The sequence below is a fragment of the Nilaparvata lugens genome, chromosome 3 (assembly GCF_014356525.2).
Source record: "Nilaparvata lugens isolate BPH chromosome 3, ASM1435652v1, whole genome shotgun sequence".
Lineage (NCBI taxonomy): Eukaryota > Metazoa > Arthropoda > Insecta > Hemiptera > Delphacidae > Nilaparvata > Nilaparvata lugens.
In genome coordinates, this window is record NC_052506.1 from 82,701,212 (window position 1) to 82,722,190 (window position 20,979).

At 34.3% G+C, this 20,979-nt stretch overlaps 1 protein-coding gene across 19 annotated transcripts in view; it reads right to left on the minus strand.

Annotated features, from left to right (window-relative positions):
• Nucleotides 1-20,979, minus strand: part of LOC111043296 (serine/threonine-protein kinase MARK2) — a 284,820-nt gene that overhangs the window by 93,751 nt on the left and 170,090 nt on the right. For 2 of the 19 annotated variants that reach the window (XM_039424822.1, XM_039424819.1), the window contains exon 1: nucleotides 19,997-20,236. The exons of 15 other annotated variants lie outside the window; for them this stretch is intronic. The gene's annotated coding sequence lies outside the window, so the exon portion shown is untranslated. Of the gene's footprint in view, nucleotides 1-10,081; nucleotides 10,275-19,996; nucleotides 20,237-20,979 lie in introns of those variants that run through there. 2 more of the 19 variants (XM_039424821.1, XM_039424820.1) reach the window with 2 other exon arrangements.

Here is a 20,979-nt window from a genome sequence, read left to right on the forward strand (position 1 = left end):
GATGATCAACCAATAAGTACCAAATAGAAAGTAAACGTAATATAAAGTAAACAGAAAGTAAAGTAACGTTAACTGTAATCAACTTTGGGCTAATTTGCTAGGAAAAGATAATAGAATAAAACTATGCCTTTCAAGCTCATCTTTGTAAAAAATCTTTTCTAGCTTATGCTATATAGCCTAAGTTTCTCTGTACTATAAATGGTTCTCTCAGTGACCATATCCTACTTATCACAGCTTAATGCATGATTGAGACATGAGAGAGAACGTTCACTTGACAAATGATGTTTAGATTGGAGAAATCCAGCTTGCAGGACAGAAAAACGTTGAGGAAAAGCAACTAAGGAACTTGGTTAGACGAGGACATCGTTCAAACTTTGTTAGTAATAAATGGTTGGACAGAGAGGAACAGCGTTCGGTGTTTGTAAAATAGAGAAGAACAATTAAATAATGATAAAACGAACAGAACCGACACGAAATAAAGCAACGACTGATACACAACTAATGAGACAAGCGAACTGGCTCCCGTTTCGTAATGATGCTGACCTAGTTCGCGGCGATCTGTCGAGGCCGTATCGTAGGCCTAAAACGGCTGATAACACACAAATCCCGGATGGCTTGGTTCACCCTCACCATCACCATCGCAACACACTATCAACTCTCTCTGTTTTTCTCACTCTCTCTCTCTCAATAAAGGCAGCTAATCAATCAATCAATCTCTCTCTCTGTTGTTTATTTATGCATATAATACTATGTTTATTCACGCTCTCTCACTCTCTAGTTCATTTATGTATATTGTAACATGAAGAACTTGATCTCTCTCTCTCTCAATTAACAACACTGCTCCAGGCAGACAGATAATCTTAGGCCGTGAACTTTGCTCCCATAAACAAAGAACACACTCATTACTCACACTCAATAATATGAAACTAAGCCAACAAATGAATGGACATATTGACACAAATTGGCACTTTCAATTTAATCGAGAGTAATCTTTCGGAAGTGAAAATAAATAAATAAATAATGATTGTTAATGTGACACAAACGAAATAGCGAAACCTCTAGGGAAAGAGTTTCTATTGTAGAAAGTTTTCTACAATATTATATCAACTGATAAGATGTGATAGCACACAAAAGTCTGATATGGGTGCAAAATAGTTTTCTAATAGATGCAAGATAATTCAGTTTGTAGATGATAAGAAATTTAACTAAATCACTTATTAGAACCCAGGAGTCCTCAAAACGTACTGAAATTCGGGTAGTTTCATCTTTACGTTTTTGTGAAATCAATACTTTTCCTTACCTACGATATTAGGGCAATATACCTTATACCAGAGAGATCCTCTACAGAAAACCTACATTGTTTATTCTGCTTATACCTACCACCGTAGACTATAGATAATAAAATTAATTATAGACTTAAATTATTAGGACTGTGTATTATAAAACTTTTTCAAGTAAAATTGTCCAGTTGCAGCACAACTGAAAATTTGGTGAAGTGAACAAGACAACCCATTTCGGACTATGTGTAACCTTATATAAACTTGGGAGAGGAATAGCACAAGGTTACCTTATTTTTCCACTCCCTATCATTTTAATGATGTACTTATTGTATGAACTAATAACGAATCAATATTGTGTGCCTTTCTGGGACACAATTCTAGAGACTTGGCAAGACAAATCAAGTAAGTTTACGACCTCTGTATACGAACAAGGAACCGAAATGTTTTGTATAATTTTTCGGAAATAAATATATTATTACTAGTAGTTCTGTAAATCAGTAGACCTCACGCAGTATTCTCATCCACAAGTACCTGATTGAAACTATAGACCTTATGGAAATACAGCAATAGACTGGCTTCTCCACACATCTGTGTAATCACTTGTCAGCTGGTTTATGATGAATAATTCTTTAGTCTGATTTTTACTGTAATATTGGCGTATGTAGGAGGCTCCTTTTTCCTTTTATATTATCCTTAAAATGCAAAATTTCCAAAAAACCTATATAAGTCGACGTGCAATTAAAAAAGGAACATACCTGTCAAATTTCATGAAAATCTATTACCGCGTTTCGCCGTAAATGCGCAACATATAAACATTTAAACATTAAGAGAAATGCCAAACCGTCGACTTGAATCTTAGACCTCACTTCGCTCGGTCAATCAATAGAATGAAATTTTCACAAAATGAATCCAGAGTATATCTTCTAAATAAATCATAAGGAAAAGCAACATGATCTGCATTTATTAATGACAATGACTAATTATTTGTAGGAGCAGCATACAGTGAGTGAAGTGAAGTGAAACCCTCATTGCATCTGTTACACACACACACCTACTTTGGAAAGTTAGGTCACAACGCGTAACCAAGGTCGTCAAGTCCAATGCAGCTCTATGATTGCCATCATAAAGCTAAGTGTACAGCCTCAGCAAAAAATCTCACCGCGCCGATATTATCAAGGTCATAAACAACAATAAAAATTTTAACAAACCCAACAGAAAAGTAAGTGCAGTTTAGGCCTAAATTGTTGGCCAAGGTAATGGAATAATTGGCTAAAATAATTGATTAATACCAACTTAGCAGCAGGTGATTCAACCTTCTCTAAAATATCAATAATCATCAAGCAGATAATGACAACGGCCTAGAGGTTTTTATCTAGACGTTGTAGATAATTGAGCCGTAGAAAAAAATGAGTCGACGGCTTAACAAGCGCGTGAAATGTAGGTCGCACAATTTGTGTTTGATGTTAATCTAGAAACGTTCTACTTTAACCAAAATAGCACGATAAAGGTTGGACGCTGAGTGGAGGGAGAGTAGAGGAATCTCAATATGCATAGAGTTTGTTGAAGTCAACTACAGTAATTGAAAAATCTGGTGTGGCGCACTCACACAACTTTCCTTGCCGTTATGAAAATTGATCACCTGACGCTAGTGTTCCCGCGCATCTCAAGTCTACTATATTCAAAGATTTGAGCCAGCTGGTGACAGGGCAATAACGCTGGAGACACACATGAGGTCTGCTATCTCTTCATAGTGACTGATTTAATAGAATCAACAATAATTTGCAATTGAATAATCACATTTTCTTGAATTTCAAGCTTATTTTCAATTTTAGGTGAAAATGTTACTGAACATTAATTGTAGAGATTTTCATGCTCAATCTACTCCACTTGATTTTTTTTGTTTAAATTGTATCTGAAGCCTGATAATTGAGAATCTAAAATCAAACTTTGCATAGATGGGGCGGAGCTCCTGAAATTTTTACAGATATACGACTTGCGGCAGTTGATAGAGCTTATCAATGACTATTCCAGGTAAAAATTTAATCAAAATCGTTGGAGCCGTTTTCGAGAAAATCGCGAAAAACCCTGTTTTTGACAACATTTTCTCCATTTTAGCCGCCATCTTGATTGCATTTGATCGAAATTGTTCGTGTCGGATCCTTATATTGTAAGGACCTGAAGTTCCAAATTTCAAGTCATTCCGTTTATTGGGGGATGAGATATCGTGTACACATACGCACATACACTCACACACACACACATATATATATATATATATATATATATATATATATATACAGACCAATACCCAAAAACAACTTTTTTGGACTCAGGGGACCTTGAAACGTATAGAAAATTATCAATTGGGGTACCTTAATTTTTTTCGGAAAGCAATACTTTCCTTACCTATGGTAATAGGGCAAGGAAAGTAAAACTGTTGTAGAGTTTTATCTATTTTGAAGCATATAGCTACACTATGTTATGGCAATTGATTGGATTAAAAACAAATGAAACCCACTGTTTCCACGTGTCATGTTTTCCACATACGTATTGATTTCCCGATAAAGAAGTCCCTCAGTATTTTTCACCGAGAGAAAAAACCAGTCAATTCCACATGGAGTAGCCTATCAAAGGTGAAATTCATTATAGTGCAAGCACGCTCCTATCCAATTACAGCTGGATATGAACATCATTGGAGCACAATGCTATTGCATTTTTCATCGTGTCCTAAAATTAATAGGGGAGGGGATGAAGGGCAAAGAGAAAATTGAATGCCAATCGAGGGCAGTGACGAGGAGGAGGCAGGTGAAATTCACCCTTCGTTTCGCCCTTTCACAAGTTATTCGCTCCAAACCAATTACAGCATTATCTGTAGTACGTGGAGGCAGCATGCAAATAACGTTGAGACTTTCGATATCGCAGACACACATGTCGTTCACGTTCCCACAGTGTGTTGGTGTGAGTGTGTTGTGGTCTTCACACACTCACACAACTGAACAGCAAGCTCAATCGATATGTACGCAACTCCCACAGGGGAAGCACCGACAGGCGACAACACCAAGTAATCGCCCAACTGTCTGCACAGATAAGTCTGTCCAAATGAACGCGATATTTATGGAAAATCCATACCACAACAAAAGTATTGTTTCGATCAAAATTGACAACTAGGCCTACCTAAAAGTGGATTTTTTCATCAAATTCCAATTATGATACATGATTTTGAACAAAAGTTATTTTCATTCTGTCAAAAGTTATAAGTGTTTAAAGTTTTGATCCTTGACGTATCCTTATGACGTACCCCCCCCCCACTAGGAAATACTGAAATTAAATGTTTCTAACGGGTGATTCTCATAGAAAATAACCCGCGTGAGATGATTTCAGCCGAAATATGTATTTTTTTGTTAGGAAGGCCTTGAAAAGGTATTATAATGAAAAATTTGTATTTTGGCTGTAAGACATGATTTTCTATTTTTGGATATATCCCTCCCCCCACTACTAAATTCGAAAATTCCTAAGGAATCCTGTTCATAATGAATTGTTCTTTCACGTGATGTGTGGTTTTTTATCTTTATCTATACTAGAAAAATATCCATGTTGTATAGGGTAGATGTGGTAGGTTTGCATAATCTTGAAAACCCCTTAAAAAATACCCCCCTTTTTGAAAATTCGTAGCTCCGGAACCAAAAATGGTAGAATCCTGCGCGACCACTCAATTCATTGGAAATTTTATTCTCTTTAATTTTGTCGAGAATGATTTTTCTTGAGAAACGCAAGATTCACGAGATAAAATGGGAAAATTGAAAAAAGTCAGAAATTTTGGGGGGGTTTTGGGGGTGAAGCCGCCCTCTGGCGTGTCAGCAAATTTCAGATTCGAATTCAGTGCCCCAAAATACATAATTTTGGTTAAGAGGAACCTATTAAGTTATGTTGTTCTACATAAATATTTACGTTGTCTACATAAATATCTAAATTACAATTCGTTGCGGAGCTAGAAAAGGATAGCACTATCTGCTTTGTCGAATCATAAACAAGGATAGCAACACCAATGTTAACAAATACCGTCATTATAACGTGGACCCCACTATACAAGATTGTTCTCTTCAAAGCCTACAAAATCCTATACTAATCCATTGAAACAGGTAGCTTCTTGAATACAAGCGTAAATTTTTTCTCCATTTCTGCGCTGATCTAAATCAAATCATGTCTCCAAACAAAATTCGATTGAATCTCCCTTGCAATCAGAGTAAAACAGCAGAGCAGGCAAGATGACAAAAAACGATACCGTTCGATATTCATTTACAAGATAGCGGTTTCCGATCGGACTCGTTTCCAAGTCGTTTTTTGGGTCGAGTGACTTGCGTTTCAGTTCTCCAAGTACTATACTCACTCTGCTTTCATTACTTGGCGACTCTTATCCTATTCATTGAATGGCCTGGATTCGATCTATGAAGAAGTAATTCAGCTGATAAATATTCAAATTCACCAAACTCTCCAAACGCTGTTTTAAGGTAGCCATCAAGGCTTTCAGGTTCTTGCCCAAAGCAGTCATTAAAGTTTAATTTATGTTTACAATTCGTGCTAGTACAGTGAGATTAACGTTATAAAGCTATAGTGAGGTCCACGTTATAATGACAGTATTTGATCAACTTTGGATTTGCTATCCTTGTCTACCTTTCGACAAAGCCGGTGGTACTATCCATTTCTAGGTCCACAACGGGGCCAATTATGTTTTTGACAGTGTAGAAATATGATTAATTAATGCAGAGAATCGGCATCACTATTCTTCTATCTTTGTTCACTGTCATTAAAACGTGGACCTCACTATAGCAAATGATTAACATTTGTTTGCTAGTCTGTCATTAGACAAAGCAGATAACTCGAATGTTTTCTCAATCCACACAGTAGCCTAATCGTTAGACTATAGAGAAATATAATGAACTACCAGAATATTTTATATCAATTATAGAAAATGTATTATAAAATATGGAAGGATTATAATACTTGATACGAATGTCCAATGAAAGTTATATAAGTAATAGAAATAAGGACTTCTGCTACTGCAAATATGGACAGAGGAATATCCAGTTCTTCGATTAAGGCTGTGCAAAGTTAAAAAATAAACTTTCTACTCGTGATATTTTTCAAAGTTTTTCGATATGTATATCATTAAGCTATCAAAATGAAAAAGTTTTCTCAGGAAAACATTTTTTTCCGATCATTACTTTTTGAGATATGAACGCCTGAATATTTTGAATATTTAGAACAGAACATTTCAAATTCGGTAAGATATAAATCCATGAGATTCAGAGGGTGGATTCTTCATGATATTGTTGATCTAGTAAAACAATAATTTTCTGAAAATATCATTTTTTGAAAAAGTTATTCAATTTACCAAAAATAACTGAACAAAAAGTTATTTTTAGTAAATTGAATAACTATCTTAAAAATGGATATTTTCAGAAAATTTTTGTCTTACTAGATCAACAATATCATGAAGAATCTATCCTCTAAATCTCATGGATTCATATCTTACCGAATTTGAAATGTTACGTCCCAAAATTTTAAACTTTAGGCGCTCATATCTCAAAACGTAATGATCGGAAAAAAAATGTTTTCCCGAGAAAACTTTTTCATTTTGATAGCTTGATGATATTCAAATCGAAAGCTTTGAAAAATATCACGAGTAGAAAGTTTATTTTTAGCCTTTGCACAGCCTTAATATTTGCAGTAGTGCAAGTCTTTAGTTCTATTTAAATAGCTTTCATTGGATATTGAAATGCAAAACAATCAGCGGAGTATGTACATAGAATGCATCCAGTTCAACTACATTATCGATCGAAAAATATCCAGCAAGTATGAGGGCCTGTTCACATTAGTGATTTAGTTGCTGCAAAAAAGTTGGTGAGGAATAGAACACTAGCATTTCATATCTACCTGGCACATCAAGAATGAGATTGTTATATTTTGTACATCTCTATTGACAAATAGGAATAAACACACCATTCCTATTAACAAATACAAATAAATTTGAATCAATTCACGATCTGCTGCTCAGCTACTTATTTGCTTAGTTGTGCTGCAAGTGTGAGGGCCTGAGCACATTAGCGATTTAGTTGCTGCAAAAAAGTTGTTGAAGAATGGAACACTCGCATTTCAAATCGGCCTGGCACATTTCAGATTGTTCTCCTCGGCAACTTAGTTGCTGCACCAGTGTGGCCATGCCCAACCGTGTCGGGAAACGAGTAGGATTGTAGGTAGAAGGCCTACTGAGACCTAGGCTATCATGGAGAGTGCTCCACCAGCTATAAATAACAGCACAGCCGTTGAATATTTACACGGCCCACAAAAATACTGTTCTCCATCGAGCAAACAGGTGGACCAACTGCTTTCTTCGCAACAGGAAATACTGTGCCTGTGCCACACCTGCTTGCATTTTATCCCATTATAATAGCGTACTTGACGACTGACTGACTGACTATATTCGGATCACACTCACTTGACCTTAACTTGCTGTTTACCTAGTCATAAAAAGAGCATGAATTGATGATTCGTGAAAACAAGTCTGGAAAGTAATACAACAGAATACTTAAGATACATCTTTAATACTTCTTAAGATAAATCTTTAATACTTCTTAAGATAAATCTTTAATACTTCTTAAGATAAGATATGAAGTTTCATGTGGCACAAGAAAAGGCAACTACTACACCCAACGATGGACTGGAATTAAATAAAATTTTAAATGGAAACAATGGGATTTCGTCAAAAAATATCACCAATTTATTATAAAAAAACTAACATGTTTCGACACCAATGGTGTCAACATCAGTGTGAAAATTCAAAAATTAGAATTGAGGCCATTTCCGGAGAAAGGGCACATAGGCCAAAAGTGTGTTTTGAGTAAAATCAGTTCAAATTTTTTTTTGTTTTGTTAAATATGCTTAGACTCTTTTAGAACCAGTTCAAAATTTTGTAAAGCTTAATAATTTTATGAATCTAAACATGCTATCTGATCCTGTATTGGAATTTAGAAAATGTATGAAAATATACCAATCATCACCTGAAAATGGGCTCCAGACAGCAGTGCATAGAGAGACAAAAGAATTCATAGAGTGCTCAGTTTTTGAGATAATGCATTGTAACTTTGTGAGTCTACTAAAAATAACATGGAGAATCGATTAGAACGATGATCGGAAAAAGGGCACATACGCCTATGTTCCCTTTTTCCGGAAATGATCTCAATTTCTAATTGATATTTTTTGACAAAATCCCAGTGTTTTCATTATGGATAGATATCACAATATCTCACTAGCAACAGTAACCAAAATTTTAAAACTGTATAGAATCCAGAAAACATTAAATAAGTATAAAAACCATCCATAAAACACATTAAGTATATTATAAAAAACATTTGGCATGTTGATTAAGGCCTATTTTATTATAGATTTTTGTTAAGCTATGTACAGACTCTAGCTGGATTGTCACATACAGTATCAGTATCATTGAAGGTGACCGGTAAAGTGAAAATATTTTTAAAAAAATTTGGCATAAGCCTCAATAAATGGAATAAATGAATACTTTTCATGAGCTCTGAACAATTCAGCACGGCCGATCGAGTATGAATTGTCCCATTAGAACACAGGGAAATAACAATGTTACTGTACCGGTCACTTTAAGTGACACTGATAATCCAGCTTCAAGCACCATACACACACGCCGTACGCTTTTTATGATCAGTACAGCTTTGGAATAAGGGCCAAGCCACATGAGGCGTTTTTCATGAGTCGACAGCGCACGAAGCTCTCCGATTAGCTGATTATCAGCTGATTCCCGAATCAGGAAAGCTTCCTGTGAAGTGAACCTCTTATCATTATTATGTTGTAACAAACTTCTCTTGACATTTATTAAAGATGATAAGATTAAAAGACTAGTGATTCACTAGACTGTGGATTGTGGATCACAGTTAACAGTTTCAACTCAAAAATAGAGGATGACATTATTACCATTCCTGCCCTGCCGACTCGTCTGAAAAACGCCCCATCTGGTTTAGCCCATAGTTTCTTTTTTTAATAATTTAATTGATTTAGTTTTAAAACGAATGCTTTTTTAATACTGTTCACTTATATCACATCACTCTATATTTGGAAATGAACCCTCTTTCCAAGAGATCATCAGACTTGATAACACTATTTTTAACCACAATACTACTTCTCAGCTTCAAGCACACTAAGCAATCAAAAATGAGACTCCAAAAATGTTTTCAAAGAGGAACAGCATGAAAAATAAAACATCAGAGTGGAACAGCATGAAAAATAAAACATCGAACTCTGACAATAAAGCAAGGAAAGTAGAAGAAAATAAGCAAGCTGCTGAAGAAGTATCTGCTTCAAGTACACTAAGCAAAAATGAGACTCCAAAAATGTTTTCAAACAGGAACAGCATGAAAAATAAAACATCAGAGAGGAACAGCATGAAAAATAGAACATCAAAGTGAAACTCTGACAATAAAGCAGTGAAAGTAGAAGAAAAGATGCAAGCTGCTGAAGAAGTACCTGCTTCAAGTACAATAAGCAAAAATGAGACTCCAACCAAAAATGTTTTCAAACAGGAACAGCATGAAAAATAAAACATCAGAGAGGAACAGCATGAAAAATAAAACATCGAAATGAAACTCTGACAATAAAGCAGGGAAAGTAGAAAAAAAGATTCTCCAGAAGCAAGCTGCTGAATGACAGGACACTTTGGACACGGAGCAAATAATGAGTTTCCTTCTGTGCTTTGGAGGAGTTGGAGGAATACGAACCAATAAAAGAATAGTTGGTTTGAGCAGTCATTGGCATTGCTATGTCGTCGACAGCGCATGACGCAAAGCAAGAGGTCATGAGCCGTTACTTTTCAACAGTTGGCCGACCTGAGAGGAGAAGACCGAAAAAAAACACACTTTTCACAGCCGCGGCGCGATGCGGTGATCACCGACAAACTACATGCGGCACTACGAATTCGGCTTCAATTAATTGAAGAACGCACTGCAATTGCGTCAGCGCTGTACAACACAGCAACACGCCACAGATAAGATAAGAACCTAACTGATACTTGAGTAGTCAACAACTCATGAACACATCATTTTACATACACCTAGCAATCTTATCTAGGTTACCTGTAAGAAAGTATACGTTTGAGAAGACTACAAGCATTGAGAAAACCACATTGTTTAAGCACATTTTCTAATTTAAACCCAGAATTGTTTAAGCCCATTTTCTAATTTAAACCCAGAATTGTTTAAGCCCATTTTCTAATTTAAAAATGTCCATTCATTTCTATTTCTATTCCATTTTCATTTTGTATTTTACAACATTACATTGATGGATAACAATTTGCTTGATTGAGGAATGTGTAATTTCATAATCTCTTTTCTGTATAGGGCTACTTGTAATATAAATATGAAGAAAAATAAAAATCTCAGTACCCTTTTTGAATTATTTCATCACAACATGGCATCAATGTTGAAACATGTTGTGATAGAATAATTATTACAGAATAAAAATTTCCTTTAAATCAACTGAAATTAATCGATTTCTTCCAGGGGGTGTTCCTTAAGACAGTGTTTTTCTTTGACGTCTCCTCTTTGCACTATTGTATTTTTCTGTGTTTTTTATTGATTGTGACGATTCAATGTTGTGAAGCTTGTCTTTTATATGCAACTACTTAAATAAATGAAATTTGATTGATTGATTGAATTTAAAAAGGGTACTGAGATTTTTATTTGTAATTTCATAATTTTCGAAATGATCACCAAAACCGCTTTCGGTTTCATTTGGAAAGGGTATTCATTATTTTATATAGTTTATAGATCTTACAAACATTTCATCATCATTCAAACATTTCAGTCCGAGCTGAAGGGAATAGATATAAACTGGTAGGCATACTGCGATAATTCTGCAATACGTCACATCACCTTACATAAAAATACACCTTTTCTTATTGTTTCATCATTAAATTTTTGAAAATAGTTATTTGTGCAACTAGTGCGCAAAGTGACAGTTTGCTGCACCGAAAGAAACGTTTACGCACAAGCCGTAGGCGAGGGCGGAATGGTTTCTTGAGTGCAGCAAAGGAACTTTGCGCACGTATTTCACATTAAATTTTTCCTACAGTTACCATTGAATATGAAAAGTGGGTAATTATGGGTAAAATTCCCTGAAATCCATCAGATTTTTTTCTGTGTAATTTTATTATTAATAAAAACCTTAATTTATTTAAAATTCAATAATAATAATGTAGTAAATGAATGAAGGCGGCACATGGCAATGTGGTGGCTGTCGCTGTCATCGTTGTCCACTGCCATATTATAACGTGCACCACAGTCACTGTTACCAACATAATTTTGATTTTCCTGCACTGGTGCTCCATATAACCTACTATTTTGCGTTGTCATGCTGCAAATCTGGAGTACGCAAAGTATTACTTTGCGCACTAGAGCGGAAAAGTGATTCTTTGCAGCCTGCAATCAGTGCAGAAATGGTCACTTTTCAGGGTATCTGTAGGAAAAATGATTTTCCTTGTATCTATCAATCAAAGCTGATCATATTACTTTCTTTTACATCTGCTTCAAACCAAAAGACAATATTAATGAAAATGTTCATATTATAATGAGCTAGATCGCCACCTTATTGCTCTAAACCCATAGACAAATATATTATAATTAATTAGATCGCCTTCTTAGAAGTAGACAGCCTGAATTTTCACACGTATTTTGAGGTTACTGTATCAACGTGGAACGCTAATTGCAGCAGAGTCGGACGATGCAAATTCAATTAGTTTTTTTGCGAAGAAAACAAACTGCAGTTACCTACTATAACGTCTATTCTTAACATGCATGAAAATAGCTTGAGAAAAAATAGATTTGGAACGACTACATCTTCTAGACAAACAACAATAGAGTTGAATTTCCTGCCCAAGCACTTGAACAAGTTTCAAGCGATGCTGGGGGTTGAGCCAACAATGTATCTGATGATTTATTTATTGTACAAAACACTATAATGATAATATAATTATGGACGAAGAACTAGGCTGAGCTAATAATGAATGCACTTCTCCCACAAGTGCAGTACAACTCCAACCACATCTACGATAACTCCCACCATTTTCCCCCGCAATAATTCACCCGTTGGTTGGCCAATCTTCTCAACCGAGCGCCTTTTGTTCTTTTGTGTGGCGGAGGTGAAATCAGTGCCACTGCCATCTCAATCGAAGGCAATGACTCACAACCGAACCGAGCTCACCTGCGACAGAAATAACGCCAAATAACGAGAAACACAAACACAGAGCCGCTTCAGTGATCGGCCTACACTCAGCCTAGTGTGGGAAGACCCGGAGTGAAAGTGTAATCAAGTAGGTGACTCACACCGGTCTGATTCTTCCAATCAGAAGACAAGGCCACAGAATAGAGAGTGCTTTGTTGAACCACTTTTGCTAAACATTTCAAAAAGTAATTAGTTATCATTTAACGAGTTTCAACATCAGATCCCAAACTGCATCCGTGCAAAATTTAAGGTATCTCAAACTACAGGATGTTTGAAAAAGAACTCCCTAGTTTTAGGTATAAATTTAATGTGTAAATTGATGGAAAACTTCAAGTTTTGTTCAACATCAGTACACTTCAACATGGGATCCATTTGTTGCCCTCCACAAGCCGATACGATTTTCGAGCTCTCGCCATGTATTCACCAGCATATCAGGTGTAACTGTCCCAACCGCCGTGACGATTCTTTCTCGTAAATGGTTATGTCTCGGATTTTTTCACTGTACACAACATTTTTTATGTGTCCCCAAAAGAAAAAGTCCAGAGGGGTTTAGTCCGGGCTTCATGGTGGCCAAGCAGTTGGGCGAGCTCTCCCTATCCACCTTCCCGGAAAGCGAGTGTCAACTGAAGGAACTGTTCCCTGGCGCCGTCTTAAGGTCAAGCAGGTCTGCCAACTGCAGGGGGGCGGAACTTGGACAGTTGCTGAATCAAACACCACAAACTAGAATAGTGTATATCACTTTTTACAGATTCTATGACACATCAAAACTAGAGAGTTATTTTTCAAACACCTTTATATCTGTCAAAATATGTGATAATTTGTTATAGGTATCCATAACTATATCTTTGTGAAATATGTGATAATTTGTTATAGGTATCCCAAATTATATATGTCAAAATATGTGATAATTTGTTATAGGTATCCCAAATTATATAAGTCAAAATATGTGATAATTTGTTATAGGTATCCCTAACTATATCTTTGTGAAATATGTGATAATTTGTTATAGGTATCCCAAACTATAATTTTGCGAAATAAACTTATGTGAAGATTTGTTATAAATCTCAGAATTATCATAGAAGAATACAATCAAATTCACACTTGTATCATCTTTGCTACTATTATTGTCAAGAATATAGGCCTAATTGGTTTAAAACAGTGATATCCATGTTTATGTCTCGGCCTCGTTAGGGCACAGAAGAAGGAACACTTGTGTTTTTACTCCAAGGTTGGAATAACTGTAAACCTCTATCAAAAGAATTAGAATAGATGAGAGATTGAATACGAAATGAGCTCCAAAAGTCATTATGGATTCTAGTCCAAGAGGTTTTCTCAAGAATACCTACATTGTGATAAAAAGAGATTGATTGATTGAGTACTTTATTTATGTGGATTACAATATATACTGGCTTATACACTTATATACAATAGCTTACAATACAGCAAAAATATAGATGAATTTACAAAATATAAATTAAGAAAATAATTATTGAGCTGTATATAATATGAAAAGAAAACAATTTGTAATTACTATAGATAATATTGTTATGCATCTACATAAATTGGCGGAGCTTTGGACATATCAATGTCCATTCTTTGGAAAGAATATTGGAAGTATTTTTTCCACTAACTCTCTACCAAAAGAGAGAGAAAAGAGAAAAATAATTTCGACATATGATTAACATAAAATCAATGCCTCTAGTTTGTAGTAAAAGTTTATGATTTTAGACTCAAAAATATTCCACCCCCCCCAAATCTTCATCTGGGAGAATTTTTTAGTAATTTTGAGAAGCATAGTAATTTCTAATATACATAGCACCTGAATTATGAGTGTCAGGGTTTGATCACAAGACTAAGGAAAGCCTTTTTGATCGTTGAAAATATTTTGGACAGTAGGCCTATAGTGGGGTCCACGTTATAATGGCAGTGAAGAAAGATAGGAGAACAACGTTGCCGGTCCTTTGTCTTGCCAACGTCTTCCATAGACGGTAGCTGATACAGGTTTATTGATGTAATATTAACTGTTAATTCTCGTTTTGAACAATAAATTATCTTTTATGAAGCAAGAAATAATGTTTTTCAATCATTTTATAATGAATTTTCTAAATTAAGATGAAATATTTTGTTAATTAATTACTAATTCTACATTGTTAAAAGACGATCTGGCAACAGCGCAAAGCGAGGAAGAGTTTGCGCTATACGCTTTGTTAAATGATAGACAAGGATAGAAATACCATTGCTTATTAAACACTGCCATTAACCGTCGGTCCCGGCTGCCTAAGAAGAGTCGTTAGGTCATGTCAGAGGCCCTGAAATTGATCAGTTGCGACCTGAAAACTCTGACACCAGACTTGAGCCAGCCAGGTCACTCGATATTATTATTATTACTGCCATTATAACATGGACCTGACTATAGTCAGTGATTAATGAAGGAAATCAAGATTATTGTGTACAATGAATCATACATTTCAGAAATAATATTTTGGACATCATTCAGACAGTACACCGCGACTTCAGACCGTTAGACACCTCAAGATGGCTATCTCCTCTACACGTGGGAAATGTGGCTTTTCCTTATTGTTAACTGCAGATTACGCTCATGTGACTAATAACTGTCAGCAGGTCAGCACTCACAATTAAAGTGTACGATCTTAACTGAAACCAGGTCGATATAACAGAAACAAGAGATAAGTCAGAAAAATCAATAGACTTCAAAAATGAGAATTATCAAACATTCAGTTTTACTTTGAAGAAACTGTAAGTTTTAGATATGAAGCACGCCATTCAGAATCCGATTTGTCTATAATATGTTAATGGAAATTGAAATATTGATTTGAGTTCTGGAAGAGCTTGAATAAATATCGATAAGTTCTGATGTAAAAAGAGTCTGTGGTAAACTGACTATCACTGCTGACAGAATGTGGTCTGTAGATTGATATAGCATTGAGAAACAACGGAAAAAGTGGATTTAATACTGTAGATAAATACTAAAAAAGTGGGAAACAGTCAAAGTGAGCTGAAGATGATGCACAGCATTTGAAAAAGGTGAAAAATATTTATATTTAATTATTACTTCATTTAAAATGAAGTTGTTTTAGGAGTAAGTTTGAGTTTCTTTTCAAGAAAAAATATATTTAAAAAATATTAAGAATGAATCAAGAAAATATTAATATTTTATATTTAATTATTACTTCATTTAAAATGAAGTTGTTTTAGGAACAAGTTTGAGTTTATTTTCAAGAGAATTTTCAATTATTGATACAGTATTTTTCAGTTATCAGTGATGATTTGGTGAAGTATTCTTATTTAATTTGGTTTCCAACTTTTCTGAATTCTAAATTCCTAGTTTATAAATATTTTGGACAACTGAGTGTTGCTAAAAAATATAATCAAAGAGTAGAGATACCTAGATTATTTGTCTATTTTTATTCAAATAATAGTTGAATAATAATGCAAACTTGAATTTGCCTCCATATTTATTCGAATAACTAAATTCTAAATTCCTAGTTAAAATATATTTTGGACTCAAAATTGGACAATAATCATGAAGTTTAAACATAACCAATTTTTGGACAATTTCTATCTAAGGATCAGTTTTGGGCTTTAAGGCTGTTGTTCCTTTCCCAATCATTCATAGTTGAGAATTATATTGTATGTATCAATGTTTAAATAAATAAATAATAAAACCAATTTTAGTTGAATATTGTATTGTCACTATTTGATTTCTGTACATTTATTTATAAATGCGAAATAGATTTGAATTTGGATTCGAATTGTGACAACAAAAAGCCGGATATGATAGTAGCCTACTTTTTATTTATTTTTTTAAAGAATTTTGTATTTCATAGATTGCCTTATTTTTTGTTTGTTCTCAGAAGAAACAAATGTGGAATTACTAATCTTCATAAAAAGCCGAATATGATAGTAGCCTACTTTTTATTTATTTTTTTAAAGAATTTTGTATTTCATAGATTGCCGTATTTTTTCTGTTTGTTCTCTGAAGAAACAAATGTGGAATTACTAATCTTCATAAATAAATAGATAAACAAATACTGTAGATAAATGAATAAATAGGATGAAACAAATTGTCATTCATTGTTAGTAAATATTGTAGTTTTGAATTTTGTTTCAAATTGATCACAAGTTCTCAGAGAGATTTTCAATGAAATTCGAGATACATTGGAAGTTTCCTTGAATATTACGTAAGCATCTCATGAGACTGGAAATACAATCCACCAACTATTACCTACATAGACCAGTTCGGATGACAATCCTTTAAATACAAGTTAGTTACTTCCTCCACTCCTGACCCATAAACAATGACAAAAGACGAATACAGCAATAACGGCTGTAAAGAATTGAAATAAATTAATAAATAATAATTAATTCATTATTAATTAATAAATTAATATAGAAATGTGAATTACTAAATAATTCTAACCATCAAACTAGGACAATGGGAGCTGACCTGAAATCAGTTATTAATTTTATTCAGATGTTATTAATCTATCATTATTACTCAATATTATATTATTTATAATGTAATTTCTTATTACTTATTTTTATCAATTCAGCTTACTAATTTCTATTGATTTTATTGTTCATTCTTTATGGATTCATACAATAAGTACATCATCAAAATGATAGGGAGAGAAAAAATAAGGTAACCTTGTGCTATTCCTCTCCCAAATTTAGATAAGGTTACACATAGTCCGAAATAGTTTAAGTCTTATAGTTGTTCACTTCAGAAAATTTTCAGTCCTTAACTATTTTCACAAAGTAGATCTTTAAATTAGATGCTTCAGAACCAAACATAGAAGAAATATTTGATTATCACTAAAATAGGAAATATTTAAATAAGTAAAATGAATAAAATATCTATTCATTTATTCAGTTAATGATAGCATTTCTTATTACTACTTAATTCACAATTATCTGAAAGATCTACTGTAGATCATTCAGTTCATTATTCAGTTATCAATTGATGATGCCAAAAAAGAAACTATTGAGAGATTATTCAATTATCAATTATTGATATTTACAAAAATTGTAAAATAAAGAGAGATTATGGCGAGATATTGAAAGTACTATCATAGACAAAATAAACAGAATCTCGAATCTGTGTTACTATCCACAACAGGAAGTTCGACAACTATTGAGAGATTATTCAGTTATCAATTATTGATATTTACAAAAAATGTAAAATAATGGGAGATTATAGCGAGATATTAAAAAAAAGTACTATCATAGACTAAATAAACAGAATCTTGAATCTGTGTTACTATCCACAACAGGAAGATCCTGATGTCGAATCAAATAGCTTGATCTTTGGTGAAGAAATCTAACGGTATTTTCCACCTTGCCGTACAAACCGTATGTTTGAGGAATATGTTGAAACTCTAAGGGCCGTTTGCACAGTGACAGTTTAAACTAAATTTCATCTTAAACTGGATTAAATCCGTATCAAGTCTAGTTTGTTATCATGTGTTTCATTTTGAGTTTAAGCTACCAGCTGATTAAATCGAGTTTCCAGCTGATTAAATCGAGTTTAAGCTTTGACTGTGCAAACGGCCCTAATTGGAGGATATCAGGCTTCAAAACACCACCTATCAAATCGAAAATTGACAATTTATAGACAGACAATAAGCCATCAATACTACCAATTTTCATGTAAAATGTGAAGATATGTTGTAACAAAGATAATAATACAAATGTTTTGATAAAATTATTCTACGGTTGTACCAAAAGGAATTGATCTATATTTGTGACCAGCACAGTGTAGAATGGATATAATAAGGTGATTCATAATAGTTTAGCCAATTCATTGCTTAAGCCAAGCATATTGATGATAAGACAGTCATTAAGAATTTGTTTCATTTAACAATGTGTCACGACCAGAATGAACCATATCAATCTCACAATTTTCTAAATTATCATCAACTCCCCTTCAACTCGGTTGATTTCAATTTAAATAGAAAATATGAATAGTTTTCAAATCTCTTGAAAGGTTGACGTTGTTGGTTTGGTGAACTGCCAATTTTTCACCTCTTCAAATCGATAAGATCCTCCTTAACATGCATAAGCCGTTTGCGCACTGCTTGTCTCTGATTATTTACATCAATTTGTATGCTAGGGAGAATAGCATCAAATACAAGGTGAAACCATTCGGGAAATAAGCAGCAAAGAGTAACTGAAAGTTCAACACCACCTGACACCTGAATGAATTACTCTTTCACGTTCGACACTGACAAACTCCTATACATCCTACAATAAAAAAACCCAAATCCTCATATAAATGAATCAAAATAGTAGGACATTAAAAAACTCCAATTTCTTATAGTAATCAAAATCAAATCCTCTAAATCTAACTAAACCTAGAGTATTGGGACATTAAACAACTCCTAAATCCTACAATAACAAAAACAGAATCCTCCTATAACTAGATCGAAATAGGAAATTGACACATCCCTACTTATTACAAATCAAATCCTCCCAAAACTGAATCAAAATGGTAGACTATTTCCTGAACCAACTAAAGTGATAGCAACAAAGGACAATCAATAATCCTGTACTGTGATAGTTAAATGACTAAAAGGGCTATATTTTGTGTCTAATCACAGATTTTCTGTGGTTAGACAACAGATAATCTTGAAACAGTAAGAACTATTCCTATTACTGGTGTTCTGCCCTAGGGCAGGTCTAAACATGATTCCTCCTTCTCCATTCCTCTCTGTCCTGTGCAATTCTCTTCATCTTGGAGAACTTTCCCTCCTCCCTGATTCAGGACTGGAACACTAAAAATATGGTAAGTGTTCCTTCCCTATCTACCTGGCACACTAAAAAGTTGGTAAGGACTGAAAAACTAAAAATATGGTAAGGAATGAAACACTAGCGTTTCCTACTGGTACACCATAAAATTGGTAAGGAATTTAACACCAGCGTTTCCTATCTACCTATAGCACACTAAAAAGTTTATTTTAGCACACTAAAAGAACACTAGCGTTTCCTTTCCACACGGCATCAGAGAGTATAAAATGTAACATTCTATAATGTTAAACTCTATACTCTCTTTCTGAAATGTAACATTCTACAATGTTAAATTCTAGACTCTCTTTCTAAATTGTAACATTCTATAATGTTAAATTATATACTATCTAAAATGTAACATTCTACAATGTTAATTATATACTCTCTAGATTCTAGAATGTAACATTCTACAATGTTAAATTCTATACTCTCTTTCTAAAGTGAAACATTCTACAATGTTAAATTCTATACTCTCTAAATTGTAACATTCTATAATGTTAAATTCTATATTCTCTGCCCAGCATACTATAAAGTTGTTGGGTAATGAAACAAAAGCGTTTCCTCTACCCTGCACACTATAGAGGTTAACAACCGACGGCGAGACAAACCATAAATGGAGCAATATTTCGCTAAGACCACACTCACACTGGACACATCATCACACTAGCACATTAAAACAAGCGAAAATGTCGAGAGAAAAACTTCTCAACACGGTTTGCATCCGAACTGCACTGCACTAAACTAGAACAGCTAGAGACAGCACTGCACTACAGTGAACTAGAACTGCTAGAGAGAGCAAGCACTGCACTACACAGGTGTGCGACTCGTATCCTGGCTTCCCGAACACTGATCATAGCAGGGTGACGTCACTTCCAGTCACCAGCTGGTTCCCCCACTCCGCCATCTTGCTGTTCCTTTGTCTACTGAGTACTGGTGCAGTGGAGACGTGGAGAGTGTGGAGACTGGCGACCTCTGCACACAAATTCCTTGTGCGGTTTTGCCTCAACTCTGATCAGCAGATCAGCAACACAGTGAGGTCTACGCTGTAATGGCAGTGGAGAAGGATAGCAGAAAAGCGGTGCGTCTTCTCTGTCTTCTATAGAGGACAGATGTACTATAAATGATTTTATTGACAATCACAAGTATAATACAATAATATGATTGGGAGAAAACAACAGGCATAACCTGTTGACAGAAAAACAGAAAACAACTGAAGGGGAAAAACGAACAATATTGTCAGCTTAGATGAAGAAGGAGAATGAGAAGGAGAAAAAAAGAAGAAAAAAGATTTTGTGATTGATCGTTTTTCCCCTGTGCCCTTCAACTGTCTTTCTCCCAAATTTTTATGAATTAATGTTTGGAAAATTTTAATTTTAATTTTGAAATTTAATTAATGTTTGGAAAAGAGAATGAGGTTATATTTTCACTTTCAAGTCCAATTTTCACTTCAAAACTAACGACTAAACTAGAAATTTTGATGTTTGAAAACCAATTAAAAAACGAAAAATGTCACTCAAATTTTTCAAACAATTTGGACATTTTTGAGTAATTTTGTAAAACTTTTGAGCCAGAAAAGAAACACTATTTTATG